Source organism: Canis lupus, chromosome X (assembly GCF_011100685.1).
Source record: "Canis lupus familiaris isolate Mischka breed German Shepherd chromosome X, alternate assembly UU_Cfam_GSD_1.0, whole genome shotgun sequence".
Taxonomy (NCBI): Eukaryota; Metazoa; Chordata; class Mammalia; order Carnivora; family Canidae; genus Canis; species Canis lupus.
In genome coordinates this window covers 57448148-57461291 of record NC_049260.1, presented here as the reverse complement: position 1 = coordinate 57461291, position 13144 = coordinate 57448148, and the positions used below count along the sequence as shown (strand labels likewise).

The 13144-nt window shown below is 41.3% G+C and overlaps 1 pseudogene; it reads right to left on the bottom strand.

Annotated features, from left to right (window-relative positions):
• Window positions 1-10182: 10182 nt before the first annotated feature.
• Window positions 10183-12802, bottom strand: LOC100682804 (annotated as a pseudogene).
• Window positions 12803-13144: the final 342 nt, after the last annotated feature.

Genomic DNA, 13144 nt, shown 5'->3' with positions numbered 1-13144 from the left:
ATGCCATCTACGTTTTGAGAAAAGAGGAAGAGTTGTGGATTCCATCTATGATGAACTGTTGTGCCTTCCCATTCACATGGTACACTGGGCAGTTAAGAAACTGCTTTTATGACTCTGCAGATAGTTTCATCTGTGTAATGTGGTGGTTTTATTCCTTCACTCCAATTGAATTCCATTGTATTTTGTGCAGGATGGTGTTAGCCATGTAATTCTCAGAGTAACTGGAATTGTGTATATAAATGCACATAATAAAGATGAGGCACCTGAAGTATAGAGAACATGATTTGCTTAATGTCACGATACAAACATAGCTGAGGTGAACTCAGGTCTAAGATCACTTGATATCTAGATTAAGGATTTTCTCACTACATATTCCATATAGCCTCTTTTATGAGAAGGGAAACATTTTTATAAGAAGAGTTTGGGTTATGAATAGCTTATAGTTGGGACTAGCTCTCCCTAATTATTAATGAACTAACCCTTACAGAGTACTTCATGTCATTATGTTTATGGAGACTTACAGACTACCCAAAGTCAGGATTATAGTAATTGTACAGCATTCTTGGAATCATTGCCTGAATTTATATTTTGCTGTTGCACATTTATCTGATTAGGCTGATTAACCAGATACCAGTGCCATTTAGTTGCCTTTATAACCCTTGCCTGTATTCTGATCCTTTCTCACCTTAGTGTTTACAGTTTTACCTTGCCAAATTCTACCTGTCCATTTCCTAATATCCCTGGAATACCACAATCTCACTTTTATAGAGCTAGCCTTGCAAATAGGTAGAGCTATATAGTGCCTATGTGGTGTGACTTCCAAGGTACAAGAAGGCCTTATTCTCTTTTTTTTTTATTTTATTTTATTTTATTTTATTTTTTTTTATTGGTGTTCAATTTACTAACATACAGAATAATACCCAGTGCCCGTCACCCATTCACTCCCACCCCCCGCCCTCCTCCCCTTCTACCACCCCTAGTTCGTTTCCCAGAGTTAGCAGTCTTTACGTTCTGTCTCCCTTTCTGATATTTCCCACACATTTCTTCTCCCTTCCCTTATTTTCCCTTTCACTATTATTTATATTCCCCAAATGAATGAGAACATATAATGTTTGTCCTTCTCCGACTGACTTACTTCACTCAGCATAATACCCTCCAGTTCCATCCACGTTGAAGCAAATGGTGGGTATTTGTCATTTCTAATAGCTGAGTAATATTCCATTGTATACATAAACCACATCTTCTTTATCCATTCATCTTTCGTTGGACACCGAGGCTCCTTCCACAGTTTGGCTATAGTGGCCATTGCTGCTAGAAACATCGGGGTGCAGGTGTCCCGGCGTTTCATTGCATTTGTATCTTTGGGGTAAATCCCCAACAGTGCAATTGCTGGGTCGTAGGGCAGGTATATTTTTAACTGTTTGAGGAACCTCCACACAGTTTTCCAGAGTGGCTGCACCAGTTCACATTCCCACCAACAGTGGAAGAGGGTTCCCTTTTCTCCGCATCCTCTCCAACATTTGTGGTTTCCTGCCTTGTTAATTTTCCCCATTCTCACTGGTGTGAGGTGGTATCTCATTGTAGTTTTGATTTGTATTTCCCTGATGGCAAGTGATGCAGAGCATTTTCTCATATGCATGTTGGCCATGTCTATGTCTTCCTCTGTGAGATTTCTGTTCATGTCTTTTGCCCATTTCATGATTGGATTGTTTGTTTCTTTGGTGTTGAGTTTAATAAGTTCTTTATAGATCTTGGAAACTAGCCCTTTATCTGATATGTCATTTGCAAATATCTTCTCCCATTCTGTAGGTTGTCTTTGAGTTTTGTTGACTGTATCCTTTGCTGTGCAAAAGCTTCTTATCTTGATGAAGTCCCAATAGTTCATTTTTGCTTTTGTTTCTTTTGCCTTCGTGGATGTATCTTGCAAGAAGTTACTATGGCCGAGTTCAAAAAGGGTGTTGCCTGTGTTCTTCTCTAGGATTTTGATGGAATCTTGTCTCACATTTAGATCTTTCATCCATTTTGAGTTTATCTTTGTGTATGGTGAAAGAGAGTGGTCTAGTTTCATTCTTCTGCATGTGGATGTCCAATTTTCCCAGCACCATTTATTGAAGAGACTGTCTTTCTTCCAATGGATAGTCTTTCCTCCTTTATCGAATATTAGTTGCCCATAAAGTTCAGGGTCCACTTCTGGATTCTCTATTCTGTTCCACTGATCTATGTGTCTGTTTTTGTGCCAGTACCACACTGTCTTGATGACCACAGCTTTGTAGTACAACCTGAAATCTGGCATTGTGATGCCCCCAGATATGGTTTTCTTTTTTAAAATTCCCCTGGCTATTCGGGGTCTTTTCTGATTCCACACAAATCTTAAAATAATTTGTTCTAACTCTCTGAAGAAAGTCCATGGTATTTTGATAGGGATTGCATTAAACGTGTATATTGCCCTGGGTAACATTGACATTTTCACAATATTAATTCTGCCAATCCATGAGCATGGAATATTTTTCCATCTCTTTGTGTCTTCCTCAATTTCTTTCAGAAGTGTTCTATAGTTTTGAGGGTATAGATCCTTTACATCTTTGGTGAGGTTTATTCCTAGGTATCTTATGCTTTTGGGTGCAATTGTGAATGGGATTGACTCCTTAATTTCTCTTTCTTCAGTCTCATTGTTAGTGTATAGAAATGCCACTGACTTCTGGGCATTGATTTTGTATCCTGCCACGCTACCGAATTGCTGTATGAGTTCTAGCAATCTTGGGGTGGAGACTTTTGGGTTTTCTATGTAGAGTATCATGTCATCGGCGAAGAGAGAGAGTTTGACTTCTTCTTTGCCAATTTGAATGCCTTTAATGTCTTTTTGTTGTCTGATTGCTGAGGCTAGGACTTCCAGTACTATGTTGAATAGCAGTGGTGAGAGTGGACATCCCTGTCTTGTTCCTGATCTTAGGGGAAAGGCTCCCAGTGCTTCCCCATTGAGAATGATATTTGCTGTGGGCTTTTCATAGATGGCTTTTAAGATGTCGAGGAATGTTCCCTCTATCCCTACACTCTGAAGAGTTTTAATCAGGAATGGATGCTGTATTTTGTCAAATGCTTTCTCTGCATCCAATGAGAGGATCATATGGTTCTTGGTTTTTCTCTTGCTGATATGATGAATCACATTGATTGTTTTACGGGTGTTGAACCAGCCTTGTGTCCCAGGGATAAATCCTACTTGGTCATGGTGAATAATTTTCTTAATGTACTGTTGGATCCTATTGGCCAGTATCTTGTTGAGAATTTTTGCATCCATGTTCATCAGGGATATTGGTCTGTAATTCTCCTTTTTGGCGGGGTCTTTGTCTGGCTTTGGAATTAAGGTGATGCTGGCTTCATAGAACGAATTTGGAAGTACTCCATCTCTTTCTATCTTTCCAAACAGCTTTAGGAGAATAGGTATGATTTCTTCTTTAAACGTTTGATAAAATTCTCCTGGGAAGCCATCTGGCCCTGGACTCTTGTGTCTTGGGAGGTTTTTGATGACTGCTTCAATTTCCTCCCTGGTTATTGGCCTGTTTAGGTTTTCTATTTCTTCCTGTTCCAGTTTTGGTAGTTTGTGGCTTTCCAGGAATGCGTCCATTTCTTCTAGATTGCCTAATTTATTGGCGTATAGCTGTTCATAATATGTTTTTAAAATCGTTTGTATTTCCTTGGTGTTGGTAGTGATCTCTCCTTTCTCATTCATGATTTTATTAATTTGAGTCTTCTCTCTCTTCTTTTTAATAAGGCTGGCTAATGGTTTATCTATCTTATTAATTCTTTCAAAGAACCAACTCCTGGTTCTGTTGATCTGTTCCACAGTTCTTCTGGTCTCGATTTCGTTGAGTTCTGCTCGAATCTTTATTAACTCCCTTCTTCTCTTGGGTGTAGGATCTATTTGCTGTTTTTTCTCTAGCTCCTTTATGTGTAAGGTTAGCTTTTGTATTTGAGTTCTTTCCAGTTTTTGAATGGATGCTTGTATTGCGATGTATTTCCCCCTTAGGACTGCTTTTGCTGCATCCCAAAGATTTTGAACGGTTGTATCTTCATTCTCATTAGTTTCCATGAATCTTTTTAATTCTTCCTTAATTTCCTGGTTGACCCTTTTATCTTTTAGCAGGATGGTCCTTAACCTCCACGTGTTTGAGGTCCTTCCAAACTTCTTGTTGTGATTTAGTTCTAATTTCAAGGCATTATGGTCCGAGAATATGCAGGGGACAATCCCAATCTTTTGGTATCGGTTCAGACCCGATTTGTGACCCAATATGTGGTCTATTCTGGAGAAAGTTCCATGTGCGCTTGAGAAGAATGTGTATTCAGTTGAGTTTGGATGTAAAGTTCTGTAGATATCTGTGAAATCCATCTGGTCCAGTGTATCATTTAAAGCTCTCGTTTCTTTGGAGATGTTTTGCTTAGAAGACCTATCGAGTATAGAAAGAGCTAGATTGAAGTCACCAAGTATAAGTGTATTATTATCTAAGTATTTCTTCACTTTGGTTAATAATTGATTTATATATTTGGCAGCTCCCACATTCGGAGCATATATATTGAGGATTGTTAAGTCCTCTTGTTGAATAGATCCTTTAAGTATGATATAGTGTCCCTCTTCATCTCTCACTACAGTCTTCAGGGTAAATTTTAGTTTATCTGATATAAGGATGGCTACCCCTGCTTTCTTTTGAGGACCATTCGAATGGTAAATGGTTCTCCAACCTTTTATTTTCAGGCTGTAGGTGTCCTTCTGTCTAAAATGAGTCTCTTGTAGACAGCAAATAGATGGGTCCTGCTTTTTTATCCAGTCTGAAACCCTGCGCCTTTTGATGGGGTCATTAAGCCCGTTCACATTCAGAGTTACTATTGAGAGATACGAGTTTAGTGTCATCATGATATCTATTCAGTCTTTGTTTTTGTGGACTGTTCCACTGAACTTCTTCTTAAAGGGGAATTTTAAGAGGCCCCCTTAAAATTTCTTGCAGAGCTGGTTTGGAGGTCACATATTCTTTTAGTTGCTGCCTGTCTCGGAAGCTCTTTATCTCTCCTTCCATTTTGAATGAGAGCCTTGCTGGATAAAGTATTCTTGGTTGCATGTTCTTCTCATTTAGGACCCTGAATATATCCTGCCAGCCCTTTCTGGCGTGCCAGGTCTCTGTGGAGAGGTCTGCTGTTACCCTAATATTCCTCCCCATAAAAGTCAGGGATTTCTTGTCTCTTGCTGCTTTAAGGATCTTCTCCTTATCTTTGGAATTTGCAAGCTTCACAATTAAATGTCGAGGTGTTGAACGGTTTTTATTGATTTTAGGGGGGGATCTCTCTATTTCCTGGATCTGAATGCCTGTTTCCCTTCCCAGATTAGGAAAGTTTTCAGCTAGAATTTGTTCAAATACATATTCTGGCCCTCTGTCCCTTTCGGCGCCCTCGGGAACCCCAATTAAACGTAGGTTTTTCTTCCTCAGGCTGTCGTTTATTTCCCTTAATCTATCTTCATGGTCTTTTAATTGTTTGTCTCTTTTTTCCTCAGTTTCCCTCTTTGCTATCAACTTGTCTTCTAGGTCACTCACTCGTTCTTCCACCTCGTTAACCCTCGTCGTTAGGACTTCTAGTTTGGATTGCATCTCATTCAATTGATTTTTAATTTCTGCCTGATTAGCTCTAAATTCTGCAGTCATGAAGTCTCTTGAGTCCTTTATACTTTTTTCTAGAGCCACCAGTAGCTGTATAATAGTGCTTCTGAATTGGCTTTCTGACATTGAATTGTAATCCAGATTTTGTAACTCTGTGGGAGAGGGGACTGTTTCTGATTCTTTCTTTTGAGGTGAGGTTTTCCTTCTAGTCATTTTGCTCAGTGCAGAGTGGCCAAAAGCAAGTTGTATTGGGAAAAAGAGAAAAAGAGAGGAGAGAAAGAAGGAAAGAAAAGAGAAAGAGAGAAAAAAAAAGGGAAGAAAAAGAAAAAAAAAACGAAAAAAAAAAAAGAAGAAAAAGAGAAAGAAAAAGAAAGGAGAAAAAAAAGGGGGTGGGGGAAGGAAACAAATCAAAAAGCAAAACAAAACAAAAACAAAAACAAAAACAAACAAACAAAAAAAGAACCACCGGGGAGTATCTTCTGATTCTGTGTACTTTAAGTCCCTTGGCTTCTCCTGGAAGTTGTCCGTCTAGCTGGTGTTCTGGGGGAGGGGCCTGTTGTGCTGATTTTCAGGTGTTAGCACTTGGGGGAGCTGCTGTGCCCCTGCCTGGTGCAGGGCTCGGTGGGGGTTGTTTACCCCGTGAGGCCGCAGGAGGAACAGCCCCAGTGGCGGGGCCAGCTCTGGAAACCTGGATTCAGCTCCGGCAGGAACTCCGTCTGCAGGGCCTGGAGGCTCCGGGGCGGGGCCGCTGATGTGCTCAGCTGGGGCAGGAGCGTCCTTGCTGTCCTGGGCCCTCCCGGCCTCTGCCTGTCCCGGGGGAGGCGGGATCCTGGGCTGTGTCCCGGCGCCCTGTGCTCCGGAGCCTGCGCTGTTGGATTCGCGCTCTCGGGCCGCAGCCCCCTCCGCGGAGCCGCCGCCCGAGCCCCTCCGAGCTGCTCCTGGAACTGCGCAGGCCCCTCCGCACGGAGCCTCTTCCTCTGCCCGAGCCCCTCCGAGCTGCTCCCGGGGCCGCGCAGCCCCCTCCGCGGAGCCGCCGCCCGAGCCCCTTCAGCTGCTCCGGGTCCCGCCGGGTTCCGCCGTGCGCGCTGCAGCCCTTAGGGAGCTCGGCGCACTCTCCTGGGTGCGCAGTTGCTGTTACTGTCCCCGGGAGCCTGAGGGCATCCCCGCCCTCCTGGGTCCTGCTCCACCTCCCCGCGAGCCCCTCTCCGCCCGGTAAGGTCGGTGCAGCTCCTGCTCCTCCGGGACGGGGCTCTCCTGTCCTGGGGACACTCGCCCCGGCCTCAGCCCGGCTCCTCGCGGGGCCCCTCCCCCTTGGAGGCCTTTGTTTCTTTATTTCTTTTTCCCCGTCTTCCTACCTTGATAGAAGCGCGAACTCTTCTCACTGTAGCATTCCAGCTGGTCTTTCTTTAAATCTCAGGCCGAATTCATAGATTTTCAGGATAATTTGAAGGTTTTCTAGGTAGTTTGGTGGAGACAGGTGATTTGGAGACCCTACTCTTCCGCCATCTTGCTCCTCCCCCGCGAAGGCCTTATTCTCAAGTCTATATTTCTTCTTCTTGGTAGCTGATGTCTGAAATCCTGTTATTTAGAGTTGAGTCTTTGATTCTTTAATATGTAACAAAACATAGACTATGTTCATTTCACTTTTGTACCTGCACAGAATCTAACAACCATGCCTGGCCCATAGGTAATGCTTAATGAATATTTGTTGAATTTGACCTTAACTTCAGAACATTCTTGGAGAGAAAGCATGACTTTCATTTCACACATAAGGCAAAATCATCAAATACAGTTTCTTTCTCCCAACCCATGGCAGATAGTATTAAACAATTTTGGCACTTCTTCTTGCTAAGCTTAGTCCCTAGAGACTGGTGGTTGCCCCCCCCCCCCCCGCCCCCACATACAGTCTTCCCTTCTTGCTTGACATTTGGCTGCCCAGCTAGACTACAATTCCCAACCTCCTTTGCACTTACATGATCTACAGATTATTGTTATAACCACTGAAGTGAGTGGAAGTGATGTGTGCCATATTTGGGCCTGGCTCTTAAGATTTAGTGTATTATTGCCTCTCCATTCTCTCATCTCTTCCCACTCCCTGCAACTTAGACATAATAGATATCTACCTTCAACCATACAAATGGCAGTCATTCCCTATGAGTTGGAAGTACAATTACTTGTAAGAAAGCAAGTCCCTGAATGACTAAGAAATAGAGTTATCCCTCTGACCTGAATTTTCTACATTGGGAGTGTCATGTAAGAAAGAGAATGTGTTTAAGCCATTGAATTATTGATATTCATCCTTACTTTAGTGCATTCTTCCCATAACTCAAAACAACTAGATGCAACCCCACAATCCTTTACAAAGCATTTCAGGTAACTACTATCAATAATTTAGAGTTGGCATACAAGATAAAATCTATTTAACATCCTAGCACTAAGGATAAATTTTTAAGAGCAAATCATATTTGTAAAGAGAATGGTGAAGAAGCTGGAGAAGGCATTTAGTCTCTGAGGACAGGAAAAGGTATTAAGAGAAATAGGGACAATACAGACAAATCTTACTTCTTTAATCTTCTTTTAGGCTTTTCTGTGGTTCATAATATAAGTCAGAAAGATGAGAAATGAGGCCTTTAGTTGGAGACGAGTGGCCAGAAGGAAAAGAGAATGTCTTACCTTAAATAGATCCCTTTGATGGCAATGCTAAGGAGAAAACAGCAAATGAAAAAAAAAAAAAAACAAAAAACAAACAAACCTCAAACTAAAAAAGTATCATATAGCCCAACTCAGAAAGAAAGAATAGATATGTCTTACAAGAAAGTCCAAGTGAGTTCTAATATTTTGCCTTATTAGTTTTTAGACAGGTTTAGAAAATGATAATTGGCATTAGTTCATCCAGTCCAGTATTAGATCTACATAACCTGTGGAAACAAGATAATGGGCTTAAAATGAGTGGATTATACTGTTTATTTTTAGTTCCTTTGTGTTTGATTTTCACAAAGAGACTAGATATTATCCAGGGTGATGATATTATCCAGGGTGACAACAATTTGGGGATCACCTTGTTCTGCGGTAGAGTTTAGCTAGAAAATAGTTGAAGCCACATCATTGTTTGTGTACCCTGTATCTATGAAAATGGAAAGTAGGAAGTAGTAAACATTCTCAGCGCCAGGGGATCCATTGTGAAATGTGGATAAAAATGAATGTAAGTTTTCTACTTTATGTCCACAGATCATTTCACTATTGGCAGTGATATTTAATACTAAAAGCAGGGATCCCTGGGTGGCGCAGTGGTTTAGCGCCTGCCTTTGGCTCGGGGCGTGATCCTGGAGACCCGGGATCGAGTCCCACGTCAGGCTCCCGGTGCATGGAGCCAGCTTCTCCCTCTGCCTGTGTCCCTGCCTCTCTCTCTCTCTCTCTCTCTCTCTCTCTGTGACTATCATAAAAAAATAAAAATAAAAAAAATGATTTAAAATACTAAAGGCAGTAATCACAGGCACAGATAATCTTGGGAAATAAAAGTCAACATAGGGATGTGTTATAATTTAAACAGTTTTAACACCTACTATTTTGAATTGCTGGCAGTCAGTCCTTAATGTAGATATAAGCCACTGATTTAAAGCAGTGGTTGGTTATCACAACCAGATTCATAATTTATGTGATGTCTTCATACATCAAATGGGTGGTAGTGTCACCATATCTAAGGTTGGCTATTTCTTCTGTGACTCCATTTACTTTTTCCTTTTTTCTTTCAAAAATTTTTTTACCAGTTTCTAAGGATCTTTTTTTTTTACGATTCTATTTATTTATTCATGAGAGAGAGAGAGAGAGAGAGAGGCAGAGACACAGACAGAGGGAGAAGCAGGATACATGCAGGAAGCCCAATGTAGGACTCGATCCCAGGACCTCAGGATCTCGCTCGGGGCCAAAGGCAGGTGCTAAACCGCCGAGCCACCCAGGGATCCCCTCTAAGGATCTTTATTCACAAGTCAGTATAGTATTGATGAGTTTGAATGTCATATGTATGGTAATACAGATTATGAAAAGTATCATTCACAATAAAACTATTATTTTATATAACTGAATCATCTGATATGCTACCTCCAGCAGTAACTTAGTGGACACAACTGTACCCTCTGATTGAACCAGTTTTATGATTTTTTTCCTAGAAAGTTTTGAGTTGAATATAGTTTCTTGCTGCTTCTTTCCATGATTCAAGGCTTAAGATAAAATCCTTAGAAACAAACAATTATAATGTGATGTCTTTCAGGATCAAGGAGAGATAGGAGTGAGAAAAAGGTCATCTTGTCATTTTTTAAAGGTCCACAATTGCTATGCTTTGTGGGGTATGGGGGAGAGGACTTCACAGTAGAGGAGGAAAGAATCAGTTCCAACAATCATGAACATTTCTAAACTGTCAATATCAAGAGTTAATTTCTAAAACACAAATTTATAAATAGAAGCCATCTAGTTAGCTGTTAACTGAAATGCATATGCAGTATAGTTAGGGAAATACTGTGCTTGCAAAACCACATACCTTTTATTAGAGATATCTAATTTTAAAATAATACATTTCCTTATTGGATATGCAAGTGAGCAACAGAGGAAGTGGTGCATTTGCAATACCAGCTGGTGCTAAGGATTTCAACTTCCAGAAGATGCAAGCTAGAGAACATTTTTAGGCCCCAGGGGGGTTCTTTTCTCTCAAACAAGATGTCTCCATTTAAGTCACTTGAATTTTGTTTCAATCTTCTATTATGAAAAGTCTAGTATTGGTTGAGGATAGTCTCCAAATGTTTCTTGAGTCACTCTCTGAACTCTGTTTTTCTATTCTGTTTTCATGAATGATCATTGAATCCATGTATATATCCAGCTCAAGGGTTCGTTCTTGTAGAAGTCTAGTAGAGCTGTGAATTTCAATGGTCTGATTATACTTTTTAAAAAAAACAATAGACTTAAGAGAGTCCAGATGCTGGCTATTTAAGTCGATATTCACAATCTTATGGTGATTGTTAGCAACTATCAGTGCCTGACCCAGAAGGGATATATTGCTCTCAGCTCGCAGGAAGTGATGGCATAGGGAATCTGGGAATAATACACCATAGAAGCAGGTTTGTGCTGGTTTGGCTTTCTATACTGTACCCCAGGTAATTTGAACCTATACTGCATTCTCCTCAGTGTCTCTGAAGCTATCACATTTTTTGATGCTCTCTGAAGAATTTTCTTTTTTAAAAAAGATTTTATTTATTTGACAAAAAGAGCACAAGCAGAGGGAGTGGCAGACAGAGGGAGAGGGAGCCACAGGCCTCCTGCTGAGCAGAGAGCCAGACTTGGGGCTCGATCCCAAGACCCTGGGATCATGACTTGAGCTGAAGGCAGATGCTTAACACCCAGGTTCCCATCTCTGAAGAATTTTCTTAAATGAATGTGAATTGTTCCATATCAAAAAGGTCAGTGTCTTCATCTGGTCATTTATTCATCTGAAAAATATCCCAAACTTTCTGGTGCCAATGAAATTAAGTATAAATGATGTCTAAAAGGTCTGCATCATTGAGACTTGCACACTTCTCCCAAAGCAGAACCAAGTCCTGAATGAGAGATTCCTTTCTCTGCTGGAAGTTTATGGCTTGCAGTTGATTTTCAGAGAAAAAAAAATCTCAGGCTTTGAGGATTGTCATTTCAGTAATTGGGATTTTCTTATTTCTTATTTATTTATTTATTTATTTGATTTCAAGTTGTTTAATTCTAGTTAGTTAACATATATGGTAAAATTGGTTTCAGGTGTAGAGTTTAGTGATTCATCACTTAAATATGACATCCAGTGCTCATCACAAGTGCCCTCCTTAACACCTAGCGCCCATTTAGTCTACCTCTGGCTGCCTCCCTACATCAACCCTTAGTTTGGTCTCTATGGTTAAGACTTTCTTATGGTTTGTTTTTCTCTCTTTTTCCCTCCTTCCCCTATGTTCGTCTGTTTTGATTCTTAATTTCCACATATGAGTGAAATCATGTGGTCTTCTGGGAAGGAGCTGCTGCTCTGATTGTGGGCCAACTTGCCCTAGTAAAGATGCACCTGCAAGGTGCAGCGGGGCAGGCCTTGGTGGCTCCAGCTTCCACTGAGGGCAACTGTGTTGCTTACTGAAGTCTGTCAGTGTGTTAGGCATGGGGAAAATGGTGAAACCATTTTCAGGAAACCCTCACAGAAGAGTGAACAACCTCCCCTTCTTGTGTCCCTGCATCTCTGCCTCTCTCTCTATTCTAGCTTGACTGCCTGCCGGGGTGGCACAGTACTCCTGTGTTTTATCTCAGGCATGCAGCAGTTTCAAAACGTCAAGTTTTAGGGATCCTATGTGGCATGGACCTGTTCTGATCCCCTGGGGGGAGGTCTCCTCATGGTGTGACGGTGCTGCTTAGTTCCAGAAAAGCAGTCACACTACCATGCAGAGGCTTGGAGTTTATGATAAAGCACAGTAAAAAGCTGGGACCAAGGTTTGCTGCCCTCAGCAGATATCTCTGTTCCTATGCTAATGACCAGAGCAATAGGTTAGTGCCTGCCAGCTCTTTTGTCCCCTGAGAGGCCCTGCCACCTCTCTCAAGTGCACTCCAAGTAGGAGAACTTTCTCTCTCAGTGCAACCCAGGGGATCCTCAAGCCATCCACTCCCAGGCCTCTGCATATCTTCCCCATAGGAGCACTGCTATGCCAGTCAGTCTCCTCTTGGCAGTGGCATGGACTTCTACAACCTCAGACTTTGAGCTCTGCTGCTTGTAAAAACGTGATAATCAACTGCTCTAGTTTTTCCAGTTAATGGTTTTGGGGATGTGCTTCTCTTGTTCAATTCCCTGTGGGCTGCTTTCTCTCTGTTTCTCTCTAAGATCAAGGATCCTTCCCCTCTGCAGCATCTATGATTCCTTTCTCCACAGAATCACATCTCAGCACCTCCTGCCTTCCATAGTGTGGCTTCTTTTTTCTCGTTCTGCAATTTGTTCTCTCAGCATTTAGATCGATCTCTTGGGTGTTAAGAATGACTTGATATTTATCTAGCTGTGTTCAAGGGTTGAGACAAGCATAGAGTTCTACTGCTCTGCCATCTTAACTTCTTCCCCCAGTCATTGGGATTTTTAAGATGATTCTCTTGATAGACTTGGCAACAGTTTCATACATCTCTTTGGCAAGTCCGACTTTGCCAGCAATGTCTTTTCTCAGCAGCTGTTCTCTTTTCTTCCTTTTTTTTTTTTAAATGGAAATATAATCAACATACAGTATTATTAATTTTGGGTGTACGATATAATGATTCAATAACTCATCAAGGTAAGTGTACTCTTAGTCTCTTTGATATATTTCACCCATCCCCTCACTCACCTCCCCTCTGGCAACCATCAGTTTGTTCTCTGTAGTTTAGAGTATGTTGTGGGTTTTTTTTTTTCAGTCTGTCTTTATTTGTTTTTTAAGTTCCACTTAACGGATGAAATCATATGGTATTTTCCTTGCTTTCACTGTCTTATT